Source organism: Chiloscyllium punctatum, chromosome 26 (genome assembly GCF_047496795.1).
Source record: "Chiloscyllium punctatum isolate Juve2018m chromosome 26, sChiPun1.3, whole genome shotgun sequence".
Classification (NCBI taxonomy): Eukaryota; Metazoa; Chordata; class Chondrichthyes; order Orectolobiformes; family Hemiscylliidae; genus Chiloscyllium; species Chiloscyllium punctatum.
Window position 1 is genome coordinate 65,970,225 of NC_092764.1, and position 24,367 is coordinate 65,994,591.

A 24,367-nucleotide genomic window follows, 5' to 3' on the forward strand; every position below is an offset into this window, starting at 1 on the left:
GAAAATCCAGAGCTCTTCACCGACCAAAGGAGCACATACATGTGTACACCTTTGTTATAGCCAATCCTTAATATTTACAAATCCTTAATTTCATACATACATTTCCAATGAAGTGAATCCCTGAATGGCGACAGATGGGCCAAGTCATCCCCTGGCACTCCATGGTCTCAGGATGCTTCCCAGACTCCCATGTCTCCATTATTGCGGCTTCTCACAATGGGCACAAGTACATTTCTTCCCAGACATGCCCCATCTACACTGTGTTAACTGCCAGTTAATTGGGTACTTGCCTATCGCTTAAGGAGCTTTGAAATTCCTTACTAACCTCATGACAGGAAATACAAAAGAATATTGATGTTTATTTACTGTTAAAATAACAATTATAACAAATTTATATGGATCCACCTAATGTTAGATTTCTTTGACTAACGAGTTGTGAGCAATTTCTTTCGTACCGTATTTACTAGACACCCCATCTTTATTCTTGCGTGCCTTATAATCCGTCCATTCAACCCACATTCCAATGTCTGCTAGTTTCTGTATCTGTCAGAAGGGGTTCACATATCTGGATTATTAAGATCTGAGAGATAATGGCCCAGTGGTATTATCACTAGATGATTAAATCAGAGATCCTAGTAATTTTCTGCAGACCAGTTTAAATCCTGTCATGGCAGATGATGGAATTTGAATTCATTTTAAAAAATTCTGGAATTAGGATTCTAATAGGGATCATGATGAACCATTATCAATTGTTGGATAACCCCATTTGGTTCAGTGATGCCCTTCAGAGAAAGAAACTGCCACGCTTTCCTGTTTTAGCCTCCATGTGATTCGAGACCCACAGCAATTTGGTTGATACTTAACTGCTTTCTAGACACTTAGGCAATAAATGCTGGCCTAATCAGTGATGCCTATATCGGTGAATGACTTTAAAAAAGGATGATCAGGCAGGACCAGGTTAATGAACACATGAGGACTGACATTCTGATGTGTTTTGATTTTAATGCAAGGAATATAACTGATAAGGTACATGAGCTTAGAGTTTAGACTAGTATGTAGATCCACAATCTGGTAGTCATTAGAAAAAACTTGATTGAGAGAACTTGATTGGTACTGGCAGCATAACGTTCCAGATTTTAAATGCTTAAGGCATGATTAAGAAGGAGGGAAAAGGGGTGGGGGACTACCATTAATGATTAAGCAGAATGTCTCTCAGTAGTAAGATAGAACATTGTGGAAGGCAATCCATTGACGCCATATGAATAGATCTCAGGAATAAGAAAGGTGCAATCACTATGATAGGCTCCAAGTAGTAAGCCAGAATTAGAGGAGCAGGTATTAAAGCAGATCAGAGTATTGAGTACAGGAGTTGGGAGCCATGTTGCGGCTGTACAGGGCATTGGTTATGCCACATTTGGAATATTGTTTGCAATTCCGCTCTCCATCCTATCAGAAAAATGTTATGAAACTTGAACTAGCCCAGAAACGATTTACAGGGATGTTGCCAGGGTTGGAGGGTTTGAGCTATAGGGGGAGGTCGAATAGGCTGGGCCTGTTTTCCCTGGACTGTTGGAGGTTGAGGGGTAATCTTATAGAGGTATATAAAATCATGAGGGGCATGGATAGGATAAATAGACAAAGATTTTTTCCCTAGGAGAGTACAGAACTAGAGGGCACAGGTTTGAGTGAGAGGGGAAAGATATAAAAGAGACCTAAGAGGCAACTTTTTCACTCGGTGGTACATGTATGGAATGAGTTGCCAGAGGAAGTGGTGGAGGCTAGTACAATTGCAACACTTAAGAGGCATCTGGATGGGTATATGAATAGAAAGGTTTGGAGGGATGTGGGCCAGGTGTTCGCAGGTGTGACTAGATTGGGTTGAGATATCTGGTCAGCATGGATGAGTTGGACTGAAGGGTCTGTTTCCGTGCACTACATCTGCACGACTTTGTGTAAAAAACAACAATGTTGTTGGGGTGGATGATTTTAACCTCCCCTATATTTACGGACTGCCTCAGTGGCAGGGCTTAGATCGGGCAGAATTTGTTAAGTGCATCCAGGAAGGTTTCTTGAAATAATTTTTCGATAGTCTAACTTGATGTTGTGTCTGGAAATCAGCCTGGCCGGGTTATCAAAGTTACAGTGGGAGAGCATTTTGAGAACAGTGATTATAATTCTGTAAGTTTGAAGATGGTTATTTATAAGGATGACACTGGTCTTTGGGTGGACGTGGTAAATTAGGAGTTGTCTATGTTTGAGGCAGGAATTGGAGAAATTAGTTTGGTGGTGACTGTTTGAATGTAGATCAACATCTGACATTCTCCTTTTGTATGAACGAGACCCAGGACCTGCATGTTCTCAGCAGAGTGGGAGGGGGAGTTGAAGTGTTCGGCAACAGGGTGGTGGGTTTGGTTGGTGCTTTGATAGATGTGGATGGTCCTCCATCGCCACTTCATTGCCACCCGATGCCTGGAGGAAGAACGCCTCACCTTCCTCCTCGGGACACTCCAACCCCATGGTATCAATGTAGATTTCACCAGTTTCTTCATTTCCTCTCCCCTTACCTTTTCCTAGATCCAATGTTCCAACTCAGCACCACCCTCATGACCTGTCCTACCTGTTCATATTCCTTCCCACTAATTCGCTCCACACTGCTCTCTGACCTATCACCATTTCCCCCAGTTCCATCTACCTATCGTACTGTCAGCTATCTTTCCCTCAGCCTCACACCACCTCCCATTTATCTCACCACCCTATCAGCTCACAGTCTCATTCGTGATGAATGGCTTTTGCCCGAAATGTCGATTCTCCTGGTCCTCGCATGCTGCTTGACCTGCTGTACTTTTCCAGCACCACAGCCTCGACTCTAAACTCCAGCATCTGCAGTCCTCACTTTTGCCTAAAAATGTTGACAGCCATGTTGCAGCTGTGTATTAATTTCGCTTGGCTACATTTGGAGTATTACGTGTAGTTATAGGAAGAATACAAAGGCTTTGTACAATATTCAAACGAAGTTTCCCAGGTGAAGTAGAAGGCAGTATCTATTGCACAGATTGAATTGGGTGCCTGGAACTTATTCCCAGGGGGAGGCAGTAGAAGCATTAGCAAAGTTTAAAAGGCATTGAGACAGACACATGAAATGACAGGGAATAGGGGGATACTGACCATGTTAGGCAGAAGGGATTAATTTAAAATGGCATAAGGGTTGGCACTTACATGGTTGGCTGAAGGGCTTGTTCCTGTGATTTACTGATCGATTTTCAAACTGGAATTGCATAAAGACTTGAACACGGAAATACATGTGAAGCTGCTTTAAACCCTTGTTCCAGGCACAACATTGCTCTTCCAAGCTCCAGATCAGAACACACAGCTGCGAATCTCTCATAGTTTATTATTTATGAGATGAAGCTACATTTACTGCTGTTGACTGTTTGATAGATCTGACAATATGAATGAAAGGATATGCCAAAATGTCTTTCAACTGTTCTCGAAATTTTCTCCGAGTGACTGTGTAGATGCAGGTGTTTGCACAGGTATTGAGGAACAGGAGTATGTCTCCAATAGTACTTGCAGTGGGTGGAATTGTATCTGCATTATGTCTGAATGCAATTCGCTGATACAGAAACAGTGCAACATAAGTCGCCCACAAAGCAATGAAACTGCCTGAGATAGTCAAATGTAAAATGATGGATGTTCTGCATCTGTCCATTTCTGGATCCTTAAATGTCAGCCTATTGTTATCCTCCTGGAGTCTTCTGCGTGCTTTGCTGACTTTTACAATATGTCTGACAGTCAGAGGGTTCATGAGGAGAATCAGAAGTATTGGGAGGAAAGGAGATAGAAGGCGATGGAGAAGTACATATACTGTGCAAACATTTGAAGTGTAATACTCCGGTTTTGTGATGCAAATTCACTGCAAGTTATTCAAGATATACTTAGCTTTGAATTGAAAGAAACAAGGAATGCTTTCCAAACAGATCAACACACTCACTGTTCCAATGATCACGGCTGCAAGTTTCTCACAGCAGTATCTGGTTTTCAGCTTCTGGCAGCAAAGAGCTACATATCGATCTATCATGAAAGTAACTGTCAGGCAGAGTTCATCGTGGTGGCAGGAATGAGAGCCATAATCAAACTACAGACAGGAGTGATATCCAGGAAGGAAACATGGAAATAAATAATAAACCATCTCAGGATCACATCCGTAATGACAACCAGGAGATCTGCAACTGCCATGCCAGCCAGGTAATGAGTGACAGTTTTAGAGAGATCACAGTTTCCCCGAGACAGGATTACAATTGCCAGTATATTAACTGCAAATAAAGAAAGGTGAGTGTTACTGGCCAAGTTTAAAGTACCACTTTGGCTGTTTATCTGTTGAAATTTCTATATCTTATACATGAAACCTCCATATAACTCTACCAATGATTTTATTAATCAAGGCTGAAGACTAACAACCAACTGCAAGAACTTAAAGAAATATCAATTTTAAAACAGTCGTGATTTTTTTCTCAGATGATCATGACAACAATGTGGAAAGCGGTTAAGAGATGTGTCCCCTTGGTTACAGCGACATCTTTGGGGTGAAGATAGGGTTGACTGAAGAGGCTTTTGTGTTTCTCCACAATGGAGCAGCATTTGCTGCTGGACTGGGAGAGGTAATAGTGAGGATTATTGTTTCATTGAGGGATAGCATGGTGATGCTGTGGTTTATTGTTAACTGATAGGAAGAGTGGTAGTTTGAATATATAAACTGAGTTGGAGTTATCTGATTCTCGAAATAGTGTCATTGCTGTATTAGAAAACAGAGGAGAGTTTTCTCATTAAGAGCAGCAAGAGGAATGCATGAGAGAAAGACCATGTTCTCACTGTGATAGAGGATTGCTTAAGAACCTGCTGTGAAATAGAAGGTATGTGCGAAGAATGGAAATGTGATAACTGCAGAAGAATGGTGATCACAGAGGGCGTATGATAAATCCATGCTGTATTAAAGGCTAAATCAGGAGAGCCTGTAGCTAATCAGGGTGGAGGACACCACAAGAATAATTGGAAATGTATGCACTATCGCAGCTCATTCTTACATAATGAGGGTTAAAAATACAGATAGATATTTTACTTGCTGAATTGATGACGTTCATTAAAGTCAATAGATCTTTGAATGATTTCAATGGACCTTTGTTTCTCATGATATTTGTTCTTGCTCTGTCAAAGTACCAAATATATAGTAAGGCTATGGTTCCACTGTCGGTTTTTGCACAATATGTCGCGTTACAGGATTGAAGGTGACTTAGCAGTTTGGATAAGAAACTGGTGAGCAGAAAGAAGACAGAGGGTGGTGGATGATGGGAAATCATCATCCTAGAGCTCAGTTACCAGTGGTGTGCCACAGGGATCTGTTTTGGGTCATTGCTGTTTGTCATTTTTATAAATGATCTGGAGGTGGGCGTAGAAGAAAGAGTTAGTAAATTTGCGGATGACAGTAAGATAAGCAGATTTGAAGACAGTTCTGAAGGATATTATGAGTTACAGATGGACATAGGTACGATGCAGAACTGGGCTGAGAAATGGCAAATGGAGTTGAATGCGGAAAAGTGTGAGCTAGTTCACTTTGGAAGAAGTAACATGAAGACAGATTACTGGGCTAATAGCAAAATTCTTAGCAGTGTAGATGAACAGAGAGATCTCGGTGTCTAGGTGCATAAATCCCTGAAAGTTGCCGCCCAGGTTTATAGGGTATTGTTAAGAAGACATATGGTGTGTTGATTTTTATTGATAGTGGGATTGAGTTTTGGAGCCACGAGGTCACGCATTAGCTGTACAAGACACTGGTAAGGCTGCACTTGGGATGTTGAGTACAGCTTTTGTCACCACATTATAAGAAGGATATGGAAGCTATGGAAAGGGTTCAGAGGAGATTTGTACGAGGATATTGCCTGGCATGGAAGGAAGGTCTTACGAGGAAAGGCTGAGCGAACTAAGGCTGTTTTCATTGGACAGAAAAAAAGTAATCAGAGGGTTATATAGGGTGAACAGTGAGAACATTTTTTCTCAGATAGTGAAGACTAACACGAGGGGACATAACTTTAAATTGATGGGTGATAGATTTAGGACAGAAATCAGGGGTAGTTTCTTTACTCAGAGAGTAGTAGGGGCTTGGAATGGCTTGCCTGCAAGAGTGGGAGACTTGCCGAAGTTAAGGCGATTTAAATGGGGATTGGATATACATTTGGATAATAATGGAACAGTGTAGGTTGGATGGGCATCAGATTAATTTCACGGGTCGGCGCAACATTGAGGGCCAAATGACCTGTACTGAGCTGTAACATTCGATATGTTACCAGTTACAAATGACATCACGCGCATCTGTGAAAATAGTAAGCATCTGTCCATGTCCTTCCTGACCTATTTGCATGGTTGATTGCACCATTGTATCTACCAATGATTGATCTTTAGGTGACATTGTCAGAAAACAAGGAATTAATTTCCACATGTGCAATGTAAATACCGCCACTATTGTTAAATTATCTGACTACATATCCGGCATCCCATTGTGATCAGGCAGCAATTTGCTCACTTACGGATTGAGAAGGTTGTTTGTATTTTTTTTATTCTTCCTCCAGGGTCAGTTATCCAGCTGATTGTGTTCTAACTATGCCTGGCAAGCGTGTGAGATTCACCCAATCTGCACCATTGGGCTCACATTTTTCCCTTGTATTAGTTTCTGATTGTCAATTTCTACTATTAATTGACCTTCTATTCAAATCCCATGAGACCATGTGGCTCTATTCCAGCTTCATAGAAATAGAGAGATCTATAGAACAATTGAGTCCATGTCACGCAAAAACACCATTGAATGATTCCAATGCCATCACCTGTTGCTGAAACCCTCATCCTTGCCCTGGTGAAAATAGAATGTCCAGGAAATGCTGAGCTGGTGCAGAAACATTTTCAGAGAGAAAATCCAAGCTAACATTTCATGTTAAATCTGATCCTTTTTCAGAACTGAAGGAAATTAGAAATTGTGTAAGTTTTTGCCTTTAAAAGGTCTGAGAAAATTGGGTCCAGTCTGCATTTAACAGCTTTCAATGTGCATTGTACTCATTTGGGACTACCTGCACTCAGAAATGATCATTTAGATTTATTTATTTATTATAGGTGAACAAATAGATATCACCAACATCATTCAAGCTCAAACAGTAACATATTGTAATTTTCTCACATTATTTAGTTTTGGGCCAAATTATTAGAAGCAGCAGATGATAGACTTCTTTGGAGGAACAAGTTCTCAGATCACAGCAAATTGTTTGACATCAGTTCACATCCACAAAGCCGTGCCATCGATTTTTCTGAATTCCCAGCTGATTCCCTTGATTCCATGATACTATGATGTGGTGTGTCCTGCAAGCATTTTGCAACTTGCTTCATGGTGCCTTTTCTCGTGTAGCTATTTTAAGGATTTTTTTTCTTGCCAATGTTTTAACTTTTGCATCTTCTCATCTATGTCAATCACGACTCCATGCCTACCTGTTCATTCAGAAAGATTCCTGATGACGGGCTTTTGCCCAAAACGTCGATTTTCCTGCTCCTCGGATGCTTCCTGACCTGCTGTACTTTTCCAGCACCACTCTAATCCAAACAGAAAGTAAGAAGGCATGGGAAACAGGGAAATCTGGCTGTCTGAAGACAGTGGGTAGTGGTGGCTAGAAAGTATTCAGCCTGGAGCTTGGTGACCAGTAGTGTTCCACAGGGATCAGTTCTGGACCTCTGCTCTTTGTGATTTCTATAAATGACTTGGCTCAGGAAGTGAAAGGGTGGGTTAGTGAGTTTGCCGATGGCCCGAAGGTTGGTGGACTGGTAGATAGTGTGGAGGGCTGTTGTAGTTTGTGACAGAACATTCACTGGATGCAGAACTGGGCTAATAAGTGGCAGATGGGATTCAACCTGGAAAAGTGTGAAGTGATTCACTTTGGAAGGTCAAATTTGAATGAACATTGTAGGGTTAAAGACAGGATTCTTGGTACTGTGGATGAACAGAGGGACCTTGCGGTCTATGTTCATAGATTCCTCAAAGCTGCCACCTAAGTTGATAGGTTTGGTATGAAGGCTTACGGTGTATTGGCTTTCATTAGTGGATGGTTAAATTTAAGAGCTGTGAGGTTATACTACAGCTCTGTAGAGCCCTGGTTAGACCACACTTGGAAAATTGTGTTCAGTCTAGTTGCCTCGTTATAGGAAGGATGTGGAAGCTTAAGAGAGGTTGCAGAGGAGATTGACCAGGATGCTGCCTGGACTGGAGTGCATGTCTTCTGAAGAAAGGTTAAGGGAGGTTGGGCTTTCTCATTGGAGCAAAAAAGGATGCGAGGTGACTTTATAGAGGTGTACAAGATCATGAGAGGCACAGAAAGAGTGGATGACCGGAGTCTTTTTCCCAGGGCAGCAATGGCTATCACAAGGGAGTATAATTTTAAGGTGATTGGATGAAGGTTTAAGGAGAAGTAGTTTTTTTTACTCAGAGAGTAGTAGGTGCATTGAATGCACTGCTAGCAGTGATAATAGAGTCAGATACATTAAGGGCATTGAAGCGGCTGTTGGATAGGCACGTGGATAATAGTACAATGAAGGGTTAGTAGTTTAGTTTAAACTTAGCATAGGAGAAAAGGCCAGTGCAACATCAAGAGCTGAAGAGACTTTAATGTGCTGTCCTGTTTTATGTTCTACGTTCTACTTTGACCTATTATGTCACCAGGGCAGTGGCAAAGTAAATTCCTGGAATGAACAATTTTATTTGACCTTTTTCAGAATCCTGCTGTTTCCATTGAAACTAACTACAGATAATCAAAAGATGTATAAGAATACTAAATATTTGCAGAAGGGACTTACATTCTACATTGAATATTTTCTTCCTTAAAATTATCCTGACAGTGATACTGATTGAGCCAATTCATGTTTTGCTGCTAACTGTAAAAGTCATATTACTATGTGTTGTGTAAGGCCATTTATTTGCATTTCAAGTATTGTATTAACGAGACATACGTGTGCAATTCATGATACCTCAATCTATATCAATCTTGTTTCCTCTTACCCTCTATTAAAAGGGTAACTTGACTTTATTACAATCTTGTCAACTTGCTATGTCAACTTGAAACACTGATTCACATACATTGCAAATCTCTACTTATATGTCAGCTTTAAAATTATTTTAAGAGCTTTATATTGCCTATTGTCATTCTTATCACAAAACTAATGATATTATACATCACTGGCTGCGCCTTTGCCCATTTCCCCAGACTGTCTATGAACCACTGAAATCTGACATTAATCTCTTAATTCTTTTCATTTCCAACCTCAGTGATGCCTGCAAACGATTAAATAAAGACCTGTGTTTCTCACATCACCACAAGCACACACTCAAAAGAGCAATAGTGACTCCCAGAGGAAACCACAGTATACTCTGAGTGGTCTGAACAATGATAGCCTTGCTTTCTTTCCCATTTCCAAGTTCAAGTTGACACAGCATCGTCTCTTTAATACCATCCAACTTCAGTTTTGCCAATGAGCCATAAATCAGTTAAGTACTTTAGATATCCAACTATGCCACAATAAATAAACAAACCAGGAACTGTGTTACATTATCAACCCGAATACTTACTTCTTCAGGAAACACGTTTGTCATCTGCCTATTTGCAAAGCATTGCATTTGCGATTTACATCAGCCACCTGTTTTTTTCTAGAATTTTCCTTCTCCAAAAGTCTACAGTAAGTCACTGTCAAACTGGCTTGTACCTCCCCCAAATACATTCTCTCTTTCTTTTTTATTCATTTATCTTCTAAGTATCTGCTGGATGCACAGCAAGCTGAAGGTCAGTCACCTCATAACATCAAGAATCCCACTGTGATTCCATGACCGTTATAAGTGTTCAAATTACTTTAAGTGAGTGCTATACAGACAGTATATGTTCACTGAAACATAATATGGATCATGAAGAGAATGATCAAATGATGAAGGTGTCAGATGCATTGACAAATTAACAGGGTATCTCAAGGTCAACAGCTTTGGGCAGAGTTTTCTGTTCAGTCGCCCAACCCTTTTTCAGTATAATTCACACAAAATGGTCAAAATATTGCAAATCACAAATTACGTAAAGTGAAAAGACATCTTTGCAAATATTTTGCCTGCCCAAAAAAATTGGAAATGTTCCCAGATTCAATAAATAACCAATGAGCTTTTCCGTTATACTCAATTATTTAGAATTTTGTTACAGATGATGTGCACCAGCGCATCAGAAGCTGTTTGTTGTAGTACTAAAACTGTAAACATTATAGCCTAATCACATTGTTATTAATAAATATGTCAAGAAATATCATAAATATATGCATGTATGTTTTGAAATTATCATATTGGAATATCAGATTGTGATGAGGTTTTGTTCAGAGACATTGGACTGATTTCAACAAACAGTTAACGAAAAGATACACTGCTCATTACCAGCATAACTTTGAACATAATTTGCTCGTAGATTATGGATTGTGCTGAATCAAAAAAAAATGGCTACACGACAGATGAACTGAAATTAGTAATTTACTGGAAACTGCAACAGCCCCAAACACAGGATACTAAATTAATGACCTCAACATCAGCTCGAGTAGGTCGTGCAGTGACAGGATATTTCATTTTCTGTATAAAGCAAAGGCTGCGACATTTACTGGAACTGGGATCATCTCAGGATGTATTTATGCTCACAAATCAAATCCTCAAGGAATAAAGGTTGGATGATCCTTGATGTTACTTACAGTAATTTGAATGAACAGATCTGAGAAACAAAGGGGATTTTAAAAATAGTTGTGCAGAAATCGTCGCAGTAACATAGGAATGGTTCCCAGAGGAATGCAAAGCAGACTGAAATACATGCCGACAATTGTATCAAAACAAAAATTAGGAGCAGGAGAAGGCCATTCTCCACCCCTTGGTTCTGCTCCATTGTTTGATTAGATGACACCTGATCTCTGTGTACTGACACCCTAGAGTATTTTTCGATTCAAATCCACTGACCTTTACTTAATGAGCCTACTTGGACTAATTTCTGAAGGAGATAATATCATATACTAATGACCGTCTGAGAGGGAAGTAAAAAGAGCTCCTTAGCTTCACTTTGAACAGAAGATCTCTTCTTCCTAATCTGTGTTATCTAGTTTAAGTCACTCGTATATTCTCACAGGATAATAAAATCACCTCTCAGTCACCTGCCCAGAAGTGGTCTCAGCAATTAACATTTCCTTACTTTTATATTCCATGCAACTTAGCTTTTAGAATCATGAATTAATCATCATAATCGTCATCAAGATGGAGGGTGATGTAGATTCTGAGTCTACGGGCCTCAAACTAAAGAGAAAAACTAGCAATTCTATGAGGGTGCGAGCTGTTTATAATAAATTATAGAACGTTACTGAAGGGGGTGACAGTGGATAAGCAATGTCAAACATTTTATGACTGTATTGAAGAGCTGCAAAAATTGATCATTCCTGTCTGGTACAAAAACAAAATTGAAAAGCAGGCTGAACATGGCTAACAAGTGAAGATAGGCATGAAGAGTTATCCTGACTCAAAACGTTAGCTTGCTCTCTGTCCATGGATTTTTCCTGGTTCACTGTTGTATTTCAAGTGAAATTAGGGATATTATTAGTTTCAAGGAAGCAACAAGCAATTTGACCAAAAAGAGCAATAGCCCAGAGGACTGGGAGCAGTTTAGATTTCAACAAAGAAGGACAAAATAATCGACTGAGAAGTGTAAAGACAATACACAAGCAAGCTTGAGGAAATTTGCAAACTGACTATAAAAGCTCTGATGTGTTTGTGAAGAGTATAAGAGAAGAGCAGAAAAATGGATTTCTGATAGTCTGCAATGTGAAAGTTATAATGCAAGAGAAGGAGATGGGAGACCAAATGAATATATATTTTGATTTGATCTTCACAAAGAGGACATAAATGATGTCCCAAAAAATTAGGAAACAAGAATGTCTAATGTGAAGGATGAGCTAAAGGAAATTAGAATCTGAAGAGAAATCGTGTTGGTGAAATTTGTGGGATTCATTCCCCAGGGCCTGAAAATCTACATCAAAGAGTACTAAAGGATGGGGCCCGAGAAAGAATGAATGTATTGCTGGTCAGCTTTCATGATTCAGTAAAATCTGGGACAGTTTCAATGAATTGGAGGATAGCTCATGTAATACCACTACATAACACACGCAGGGATCAGTTCTGGGTCCTCTGCTGTTTGTAATTTTTATTAATGACTTAGATGAGGGAGTCGAAGGGTGGGTCAGTAAATTTGCAGATGATACAAAGATAGGTGGAGTTGTGGACAGTGAGGAGGGTTGTTGTCGGCTGCAGAGGGACTTAGATATGATGCAGAGCTGGGCTGAGGAGTGGCAGATGGAGTTCAACCCTGCCAAGTGTGAGGTTGTCCATTTTGGAAGAATAAATAAGAATGCGGAATACAGGGTTAATGGTAGGGTTCTTGGTCAGGTGGAGGAACAGAGGGATCTTGGGGTCTATGTACATAGATCTTTGAAGGTTGCCACTCAGGTGGATAGAGTTTGTAAGAAGGCCTATGGAGTATTATCGTTCATTAGCAGAGGGATTGAATTCAAGAGTCGTGAAGTGATGTTGCAGCTGTACAGGACTTTGGTTCGGCCACAGTTGGAGTACTGTGTGCAGTTCTGGTCGCCTCACTTTAGGAAAGATGTGGAAGCTTTGGAGAGGGTGCAGAGAAGATTTACCAGGATGTTGCCTGGAATGGAGAGTAGGTCGTACGAGGATAGGTTGAGAGTTCTCGGCCTTTTCTCGTTGGAACGGCGAAGGATGAGGGGTGACTTGATAGAGGTTTATAAGATGATCAGAGGAATAGATAGAGTAGACAGTCAGAAACTTTTTCCCCGGGTACAACAGAGTGTTACAAGGGGACATAAATTTAAGGTGAAGGGTGGAAGGTATAGGGGAGATGTCAGGGGTGGGTTCTTTACCCAGAGAGTGGTGGGGGCATGGAATGCGCTGCCCGTGGGAGTGGTAGAGTCAGAATCATTGGCGACCTTTAAGCAGCATTTGGATAGGTACATGGATGGGTGCTTAATCTAGGATAGAAGTTCGGCACAACATCGTGGGCCGAAGGGCCTGTTCTGTGCTGTATTGTTCTATGTTCTATGTTCTATGTTCTATAAAATAAAGAGGGAGAGAGATAACAAACTAGTTGCTTGGCAACTAGTTAGTGGTCGGGTAAATGCTTGAGTCTGTGTGAAAAGATTTAATCGTAGAACAGTTGTAGAACAGCGGTTAGCTTTGGCATTGATTTATAAAAGAGATTTTTTTCTCAACCAGTCTACAGGACATTTCAAGCATATAACAAAATAGTTAATAAAGGGATGTGAATGGATATGATTGGATTGGATTGGATTGGATTGGACTTTCGGAAGGCATTTGGTAATTTTCCACAGAACAGTTTAGCATGAAAAGTTCAAGTGAATTGGGTTGGGAGCAGTCTACTGAGATGATTAAAGATATGATTTGTAAAGTTACCAGGTGATATCCATTTACTTTTGAGGTATCACAGGGATCAGTGATTGAACCCCAGCTGTACAAAATATAAATTAATGACTTAAGCGAGGGGACAAAAAGTAATAGCTTCAATTTGAAGATGACATAAAGCGAGGTGGAAGAGAATTATGAGATGATGCATCAGTGTGGTTTGGACAAGTTTAGTGAGTGCAAATGCATGGCAGATGAATTAGAAAGCAGATCAATGTAAAATTACCTGTTCTGGTACACATTATTATGTGGATAGCAATAGATTGAGGAAAAAAAGGGAGGTGCAGTGAGACTTCGCTGTCGTTATACACCAGTCACATGCAGGTTAGCATGTGATGCAGAAAGCAAATGGTAGTGTTATGGATCAGACCAAATCCCCTTCAAATATATCAAGGAGATAGTCTAGACCTTAACTTTTCTCATTTTTAAGGCAAGTGCAAGGTGCTGTGTTTGAGACATAATTTGATTGGTTACACTACTTGGCGTTAAGAAAAACACACTTTATTCTCATCCGACAGTTAAAATGCAAGCAAAAGATAGAAGAATTGGTTCAACTTTAACTCTATTGAAAAACGTAACAGAATAATAGACTATTTAACTATTAAACAGCAACTGTTCCAATATAATAACATTCCGTAAACACACCCTTGGCAATCGCAAAATCAGTAAAACAGATTGTGTCACATGCTATTCTAATAGCAAAGAGGAAGAGCGAGACAGCTTCCTCAGCCAACTTCAAAACCCCAACAATTGCTGAAAGAGAAACTAAAACCCTGGTTCAGGTGCAGGCCTGACTCCACCCATTCATGCTCAGTCTATTGCTCCTATTTTTAATAAATCTAAGGCCTCACAAGCTGTTTGCATTAATAGCTTGGAAGGGACAGCTAACAACAACCTCTCTTCAAAACGTTTCAGGACAAAATACATCTCGAAAACCATGCGACCACCAAACAATGTGAAAGGATTCACGTACACGTGCAAGGATGTCTTACTGCGATTACACAAAATATTGCTGAAACGCCACCTGGAGTATTTTGTGCACTTCTGGTCTCCTTATCTCCGTAAGGATGTTTTAGCTATGGAGTGAGTGCAAATAGATTTATCGAAATGATTACTGGGATGGCTGTACCAACATATAATGAAGGACCGGATCAATTAGGGCTATATTCACTAGTGTTTCAAAGAACGAGATGGGGGGAATCTCATAGAAATGTTTAAATTCTAACAGTATTATCCAGGGTAGAAGCAAGGAGGATGTTCCTGCTGACTGGGGAATCCAGAACAAAGTGTCACACAGTTTCAGGATATGGGGTAGGCAATTTAGGACTAAGCTGAGCAGAAAGTTTCTTTATCCAAGGAAAGGTGAACCTGTGGAATCCTCTGTCACAGAAAGCAGTTGAAGCCAAAATATTTAATATTTTCAAGAAGGAGTTCAATAAAGTGTATAGTGTTAATTGGTTCTAACGATAGAGGAGAAAGCAAGAATAGGACACTGAGTTGTATGCTCAGCTACAATCATATTAAACAGCTGAACATGCTCGGTGGGCTGAATGTCCTACCCCTGCTTCTGTTCTGTAAGTTTCCATGTTTCTATCTCTGGTTATGTATGCTTGCATACTTTTTGCATTTATGAACTATGACAACACAGGTTTCCCTCAGTGCTGTGGAATTCTGCACCACACCCCCATTAATTAGAACAATTGAGTAGAGCTATAGAATCCCTCCAGCGTGGAAACACGCCATTTGGCCCGACAAGTCCAAACTGACCTTTCGAAGAGTATCCGTACCCTATAATCCTATATTTCTCATGACTCATGCATTTAACCTACACATCCCTGAACAATATGCCCCCTTTCTATTTTTCCAACCAAAGTACAAATGTTCACGTTTTCCCACATTTTAATGTATCTGTTTAAACTTTGCCAAGTCTCTTAACCTATTTAGATCTCTTTGTTAAATCCTGATGTCTTCCTAACAGTTTAATCTTTTATTGACCTTTGTGTCATCAAAACATTGAACAACAATAAATTTGGGCTCTTTCTCCAAGTCTTAGCCTAGATTGTAAGTACTTGGGGCCCTCTTTATATACCTGTGACACTCCACTCATTGCCTGTTCACCATAATATGGGCAACTTCCTCGATTCTTTGTTCTCTGTTCACAACCGAACAATCTTGGTTAATAATCCCTTTGCCATGAGCTAAAATTCTGTACAGTAGGCTTTGATGTGACATATTATCATACCTTTGGACATGAAAACGAATAAGCCTGCAGTTAATTATTTTTATATGAAAAAGAGCATTTTTAATAAGAATGTGCCGCACCAGGGTTTTGATTCACTGAAGTGGTGCATTGCAAATCAAACGTCCTGGTACATCTGGAGTCATCAAGATAAAGATTTTCTAACAGAGTTTGCAAAGAACTCCTCTATTTATCAGTCTGTTTAGATACAGGTTAATAGAAGTGCATGGGCCAGGTTTCTGTACTTATTAAGAATTATGATTTGTTACAAATAAATAGGACAATGCTACAGGCTGGGAACTGATAAGGTAAAACTCTACGAGTTAAAACTCCAACCCAATTATAAAACTTCTGCTTCACACATACAAGAGACGTTGGTGTTATGGGGGTGGGGGGTGGGGGGGGGAGGAGGGGAAACGTGGGAAGGCACTTCAACGGCCTTGTCCACAAGGTTCAATGAGATTATGTTTTTTTTCAGGAATTGCTGTTCTTTAACCTTTCTCTTCCTTGCAGGGAGGCAGGGTTCACAAATTAACAAGTTTAAGTCTCTGTGTATTGTTTGAACTATGAACTGCCAGGGAAAAGTAGACTGGATTTCTCCAGGCTTCAGGTATTTTCTATGTAGAAAGTTAAAGATCACACAACACCAGGTTATAGTCTAACAGGCTTAGTTGGAAACATTCACTTTGGGAGCGCTGCTCCTTCATCAGTTGGCTATGAAACAGGATCATCAGATACATAATTTATTGTAAAATATGACAGTGTCATGCAACTGAGACAATACATTGAACACGCTTGGTTGTTGCGAATGTTTTCATCTTTTACAATGAGTTGCAGGTTTGGTTCATTTATATGCAAATCCCAGAACTTATTTTATGTTTCATTCTCGAGATAACTTAAGGTTTTATTTTTAAAAAGTAACATCTCAACTCAGGCAATGTATTAAAGGTACGAGGTGAGAGTCAGTCTGTATCCCAATCTTGAGTCAGGCTCATTCAATCCGAGCTCAGATGTCACTTTTTTAAAAAATAAAACCTTAAGTTAGCTCACGAATATGATTTAAAAGAAGGTCCACAGATACCTCATGAAGGACCAGCACTCCGAAATGTAATGCGTCCAAATATACCTATTGAACTATTACCCCGTGTCGTGTGATTTTTAACATTGCCCACTCGAGTCCGACAGTGGCTCCTCCACATCATGACTATTATAGAAAGGCACACCCTTTATTTTTCCAGCAATCTGATTGCCTCTGGCCATTATTATTTACTCCCACAAGCTACTGAGATACCAAGAAGACAATCACATTTCTTGTTTTGGCAGTTTGACAGCTTTTCTCATTGACAAATCAATCCTTACTTATTGCTTTACAATTCTCAAATTGCGGATGGACTGGTAACAAGCTCTGTGTGCAATTAACCTTCCCCATTTGAACAATGTGACAGTGTAAATATCTCCAAAAAGTTTTACTAACTTGTTTTTAGAAAACTATAGCAGTCGCCTCCTCAGTCCTCCATTTCCAACAGTCTTTTTGCCATTGCAATCCTCAATTACAACACAAGAAAATAAAAGAATGCAGGCCTTACATTACCCAACTCTTATAAGATGAAACACGACTTCAAAACTGCTTTACTTTATAAGATATGTGACACAGAAAATGAAATCACAGGACTTACAACAATTTCTCATTTGTTTCCCTTAAAAATACCATGGAATGTGAATGACAATTTATTGCCCATCTCTCGATGCTCTTGAGAATGTTATGGTGAAGAGCTGCCTTCTTGAGCAGCTGCAGTCTATTTGATGTAGGCAGACCCCCACGGAGGAGGGAATTCCTGGTTTTGGACCCAGAAACACCGAAAGAATGCAAATGTAGGGCTGGCATGGAAGTGAAATTCACGTTCCCACATATTTGATGCCGTTGTGTTTCTAAATGGTAGTGGTCATAGGTTTGTAAGTGACTATGTAAGGAACCTTGGTGAATATCTGCAGTGTATCTTGTCAATGGGACACATTATTGTCACTGAACATCTGTGCTGGAAGGAATGGATATTTGATGATGTGATATCAACCAAATGAGCTGCTTTGTCCAAGATGGTGTCAAGCTTCTTGAGTATCATTTTAACTGCATCCATTCAAGCAAGAGTGGAATATTCCATCACATTTCCTGCTTGTGCTTTGTAGATCATGGACACATGTAGAGAAGTTGAGTGTTCATCCAGCCAAATTATTCACCTGGGGTTTGCTTCCAACAGTTTCTGGTGTTGAATTCATTTATTGCCCTGTACCTGGGGTTATTGGACTCACCAGTAAGGTATTATTTCGTTCTTTTGTATCAGACAGAATTAGTAGACATAATTTCCAAATTAATACAATAAATTCCTGATGAAGGGCTTTTGCCCAAAATGTCGATTTCGAAGCTCCTTGGATGCTGCCTGAACTGCTGTGCTCTTACAGCACCACTAATCCAGAATCTGCTTTCCAGCATCTGCAGTCATTGTTTTTACCTTATTATTAATACTTGTTCAGCATTGTGCAATGAGCCAAATGTTTCTGCTTTGCGTATAATACACAATGCGGCTGCAAATTGTGCTCAAAAATGTGTTAGAATCTGTGACTTGTTATGCTTTCATGAAAATTATTTGCTTGTCTCTTGGGCACAAAATCTGAGCCAGGACTATGTTGGTTTTAAAAATGTATCGCCCTTGGTAAATTAATTGTTGACCATCTTGGGATATTTAAGACTACAAAATAATAATGTTTTGTTTTAACTTAATTGACACGGTGCTTATCCCAAAATATAATTATTGGAACACGAATTGATGTATTTACTGTCTGTGTACAAATTCATTTTGAATAATTGAAAATGATTTTATATGGTATTACAAATCTATACTAGTTAGACTGATATTCATGGGAGCAGTGCATCAGCGACTGTGTGAACACAGAGAAAGCTGAATGTACTGAGGTATGATTGTTTTAGTTTCAATCTGGGTAAGGTTTTTTACTGATTGTGATTAGTATTGAGACCAAAACTCTGCCTGAATAAATTGAATTCAAATAGTCTTTGGTTGACAATATTGGATCAGCTAACTGGAAGTAAATTGTAGAATGCTCGAATCACTCCTGAACAGTGAGAACCAAATGTAAACATAAAAGAAATTTTGAAAATGGGAAGCAAATTGAGAAGACTGTAAATAAAGCACTTGGTTTTCTTGGCTTAGTTATAGCAGAATAGAGTGAATACATGAGGAAGGTTCACTTATTTACAAAATAAGTGGAAAGCACTGAAAAAGAAGTGCTTTCAGATATGCTGGTTTCCATAGTTTATTAATTAATTAGTTTATTAATCACCAGGATAAATTCAAATGGATCCAGGTATGTCAGATCAATAAAGATGGTAACTGCTGAGTAAACAGCCAAGCATTCTCAATTTTCTTCAAATATATGGTTGGCCTTGAAGCCTGGTGAGTCCGGGAATTGAACCAATGCTATTGGCATCTCACTGCATTGAAAAGAAGCCCTCTAGACATTCACGTTAAACGACTCTGAACTAAGCAGATGTATATGTTCCACTATCATTCAATAAATTATGATATTATTCTGAGAAATTACAATCCATGCTGCTAAATTATCATGTAATCAAAACAGTGATAAGGATGGTTTGATGTTCTGAAGGAAATTGGGAAAAAGCAACTTGTGTTTGACAGCTTTGAGTGGGGTAAATGGAAAGTGACTGATACAAGACATGTAACTATGTATATAATATACTAACAGAAAATAACAATATATATACAGGATACTGTTTCTGACCAAATCAAGATGGACTGCAAAGCAGTCACAGATCTAAACTGAAGAACATGTAAGGTGGGTACCAGGTGAGGAAGGAGGTAAGTTTCCATGTCGGTGAAATTTCAGGGAAGTTTGGTGCAAAGTGTGTACAGCGCAGGGTATTAGGTAACTACATTTATAGATACAAAGAGGGTAGGCTGCCTGATGGGGTGCAAGGTAGATAATGTGCCAGCTTAGGTAGAAAGAGTTGTGACCGATAGCTCAGAAGATTTTGTGAAAACGATGAAGAAGGAGGTAGCAGGTGCTGATGGAGTGGTGAAATGGTGTTGCATCTGGAGTAAGGGCTTGTTGGCTCTGATGGTAGGACGGTGCACAAGGGCACTCAAGTCTAATTGAACATTCCTCTCTCTCAACTTGCAGCCATTCAAGTAATAATGGTCCATTGGGTCCAGGTCGATGTGCTTGTTGATAGAGTCTGTGGATAAGTGCCATGCCTCTAGGAATTCCCTGGTTATTCTCTGTTTGGCTTGTCCTATAACAGTAGTGTTGTCCTAGTCGAACTCAGGTTGCTTGTCATCCGCGTGTGTGGCTACGAAGGATAGCTGCTCATGTCGTTTCATGGCTAGTTGGTGTTCATGGATATGGATCGTTAGCTGTCATCCTGTTTGTCCTATGTAGTGTTTTGCGCAGTCCTTGCATGGGATTTTGTACACTAGGTTGGTTTTGCTCATGCTGGGTATCGGGTCGTTTGTCCTGGTGAGTTGTTGTCTGAGAGTCGCAAATTCCCTCATTCCCTCAAAAACAAAACCATTATTCCTCAGCTAAGGACAATAAAACTGCAGACAGTATTCCAGGTTGATTTCAACAATGTCTTATATAATTTCAACAAGACATCTTTATTCTTGTGCGCCAAACCTCTCACTCCGAAGGCTAAAATGCATTTTCCCACCTTCACTGCCTACTGTACCTGTGGGGCTTATTATTAGTGACTGCTGCACAAGGGCACCCAAGTCTAATTGAACATTCCTCTCTCTCAACTTTCAGCCATTCAAGTAATAATCTCCCTGTATATTTGGCTATCAAAAGGAATAACCTCACAATTTCCTCATTGTACATTATCTGCCATGCACTGACCCAGTCTCTCAGCCAGCCCAAATCACACTGTAACACCTCTGCATCCTCCTCACAGCTTACCCTTCCACCCAGGTTTGTATCAAATTTTGAGACAAAACTTTTAGCTCTCCCACTCTCAATTTTGTGATTAGCTTGAGTGCTGGTACTGCTCCCTGCAGGACCCCACTAATCGCCGCATCGATTCATAAAAAGACCCATTTATTCATACACTTTGTTTCCTGTCTGCTCATCAATTTTCGATCCAACATCAATACAGTATCCTCAATCCTGTGCACTTTAATTTTTCATATTTTATGTGGGACTTTATCTAAAGCCTTTTGAAAGTCCAATAAACCAGATCCATTGGCTGCCCCAACCAACTCTATTAGTTAAATTGCAGTAGAATTTCAGCAGATTTATGAAGCATGATTACCCCTTTGCAAGTCCATGCAGACAATCTGAGATTCTACATAGTTTTCAAAGTGCTCTGGTATAATATTTTTCAGAATGGACTTGAGGATTTTCCCACGAGTGAAGTCAGACTCACTGGTTTACGATCCACTGTTTTATTTCTAACTCAATTTTAAAACTGTAGGGAACTCTTCCAAAATCTTAGAAACGACCACCAGTGCATCTATTTTTTTGATGGTCACTTTTTTCATTCTCAGGATCCCGATGATCAGACTCTGGCCCTTTTCACACCAATTTATCTAACACAATTTTTCTATGAATGTATATTTGTTTCAGTTCGTCCCTCTCATTCAGCTCTGTGTTCCCTCTCATTTCTGGTGCCTTGTTCATGTCCTCCTTTGTGTAGGTAGACGTGAAATATAAATATAGTTCATCAATAATTTCTAGGTTCCATATTATAAATGTATAACTGTGGGATAACTGTGGGGGACCTACATTTATTTTCATCAGTCTTTCTGTCTTTGCACATTCATGGAAACTTTTATCGTCAGTTCTTATGTTCACCCACAAGCTTTCTCACATGTTCTGTATTCCCTTTCTTAAGCAAGACCTTGAACCTCCTTTGATGACTTTTAAATTGTTTCAAATCCTCAAGTCTATTGCTTTTAATAGGCAATTTGTACGCCTCTCTTTGTATCTGAGATTCTCTAACTTTCCCAAAAGTCATGGTTTGGTCATTATTCTCTTTGCAATCTTGCAGCAGACTGGAATAAACAAATTTTGTAGTTCACCCATTTGCTTTTGAAATGTTTTCCATTGCCAATCCATTGTCATTCCTTTCAGTAACCTTTCTCCATCCATCAACTCAAACTCAAGCCTCATTTCATTGTAGTTTTCTTTGCTAAGATTCTGGACCCCGGTCTCAGAAATAACTACCTCCATCTGCACCTTGATGAAGTGTGCACCTGAACCAGATGGATGGCAGTGGTATAAGAAGACCACTCACTACCACCTTCTCAAGGATCCTTAAGAGTGGGCAGCAAGTCCTTTGCCAAGGAAGCCCACATCCCAGGAAAGAATGAAATTGATATCCTGTGGCTACCTATGAAATCAGCCCTGCATTCATATGGACCAATCTAGCAATGTTCACGCATATGTTTTGCAGAAATTCTTTTCTTGGCTGCCTTGTGTTTTTGTGTTCCCAGTCCACTTTCGGTATTTCTACAATCCATTCCAATATCATTTCTTTGCAGGATTTACACTTGTTTGTTTATAAGACTGTAAGTAATATCAACCTAATTGCGTCCTTGGAGAATTTGGTTGCTATTTATCTAAACTCCTTGAGTTGGTGACAGTTTCAAGTAAAGGTTGGATTATTTGAAACAGAAAATGAAGTATCCTTTCAGTGCGGTACTAACACTTGCTGATGTTGATTACATTTACTGTCCTGTGCTTGTGGCTATTGGAATCCCTGGTAAGTAACATCTGTCCATGTTTGTGAAATTGGTCAACAATTGCTTTGAGAATGATCTATAATCTGGGCAAGAATCGTGTCAAAACCATGCCACTTATAAGAAGTGTTTCTCTTCCAACACTGTTCAATTAATCTGGCCTCAATATTTTCAAAATCAGTTCTGATCCAATTGGTTACCTTGTCATGTAATGGCATTTTAAAAAAAAACACCTTCATGGTATTTCTTCATGTCTTATTCACCTTGATTAATGTAATGAAACCTTACTTGCTGATATCAAAGTCTCTAATGCACCTGCTATGCGTAGCCCCATTTTAGATCATTTGTTCTATGTTCAAACAGTGAAAACAGGTGATGGTGATTAATTCGGCATGGCTCATGCAACTTTGTGATAAGAGCCAATATCTAGAAAAAGAGCTTTTGGCATTGAATGATGAAGAAATATCATTGTGCTTGTAATTCAGTGATCATTGGCAAATAATTCATTCTCTGGGGGTGAGTTATCCTGAAAAGTCACTTCTACAGTTTGGAAATTTCTGCCTTTCGTTTACACAGGTTAATGAAGTTAGCACCACAAAGCTGCTAAGCCATGATCATATGCAAAGTCTCAAGACTTCAGTGCTGAACAGACAACCCATCCTCCTATGTACTTTCATATTAGACAAAGTAATTTACACTGCTTTAATACTACTTTGTTTACTTGTGGGGCATTGCTGTTGCTGGCTCTCCAGCATTTATTGCCTGTCCATAGTTTGCCCTTGAGAAGGTGGTGATGAGCTGCCTTCCTGAGCTACTGCAGTCCCTGTGCTGTAGAGAGACCCACAATTGAGAATTGAATATTTTTGACCTATCACCAGTGAAGGAACATTGGTATATAGAGTCACATATTTCTACAGCACTGAGACAGGCCCTTCAGCCCCAAACCACTCCATGCAGACCAAAATGTCCACCCCATTGCCCTGCACTTGGCTCATATCCTTCTCAACCTTGCCTATTCATGTATTTTTCCAAATGTATTTTAAATGTACCCACCTTAAACACTTCTACTAGCAGCTCATTTTATATGCACACCACCCTCTGTGTAAAAACACGGTAAGGTCAGTGCAGGAGAAAGAGAGAGAGAGAGAGAGAGAAACCCACCCTGCTAACTGACAGAGCAGGGAACCTGCACAGTTACTGCCTTTGTTGTTTGAATTCATGTATCACTGGACATTGGAGTGTCTGTGAAAATTAACAAACAGTGAAATTCGCAACTCACCTTGGAGGAACCAGTTTGGGAGAAGTTAAAGCACAGAAACAGATAAGTGAATATTTTTAAGTGTGGCCTTACTGAAAGGCTGTAGTAGTGAGTATCGTAGGTTCATTCTTCATTGTTAGTCATATTGAAACATGTCTCTTGATTAAACTTAAAAATATAAGCCATAAGTATTAAGTTAGCCAACAGCAGTGTTTTAAAGAGGAATAAGACAATGATATTTTCTGGGTCTGCAGACTGAAAAAAGCAAAAATGGCTTTTAGTAGAGCGAAATGCTCTTATTGTCAGATGGGGGAGTTTCAGGAGAGTTTATGTGTAACTGAAGATTATATCTGCAATAAGTACTGTTGGTTGCGAATTCTGTCGGATCAAATGGATCAGTTGGAGGGACAGTTAGAGGCAATGAGGAATTTGGAAGAGCAATAGGATGTGATGAATGGTAGATATAGGGAGGGGGAAAAGTTGTAGATCCAGTCACATAGATGGGTAACTCCAAGAATGATAAG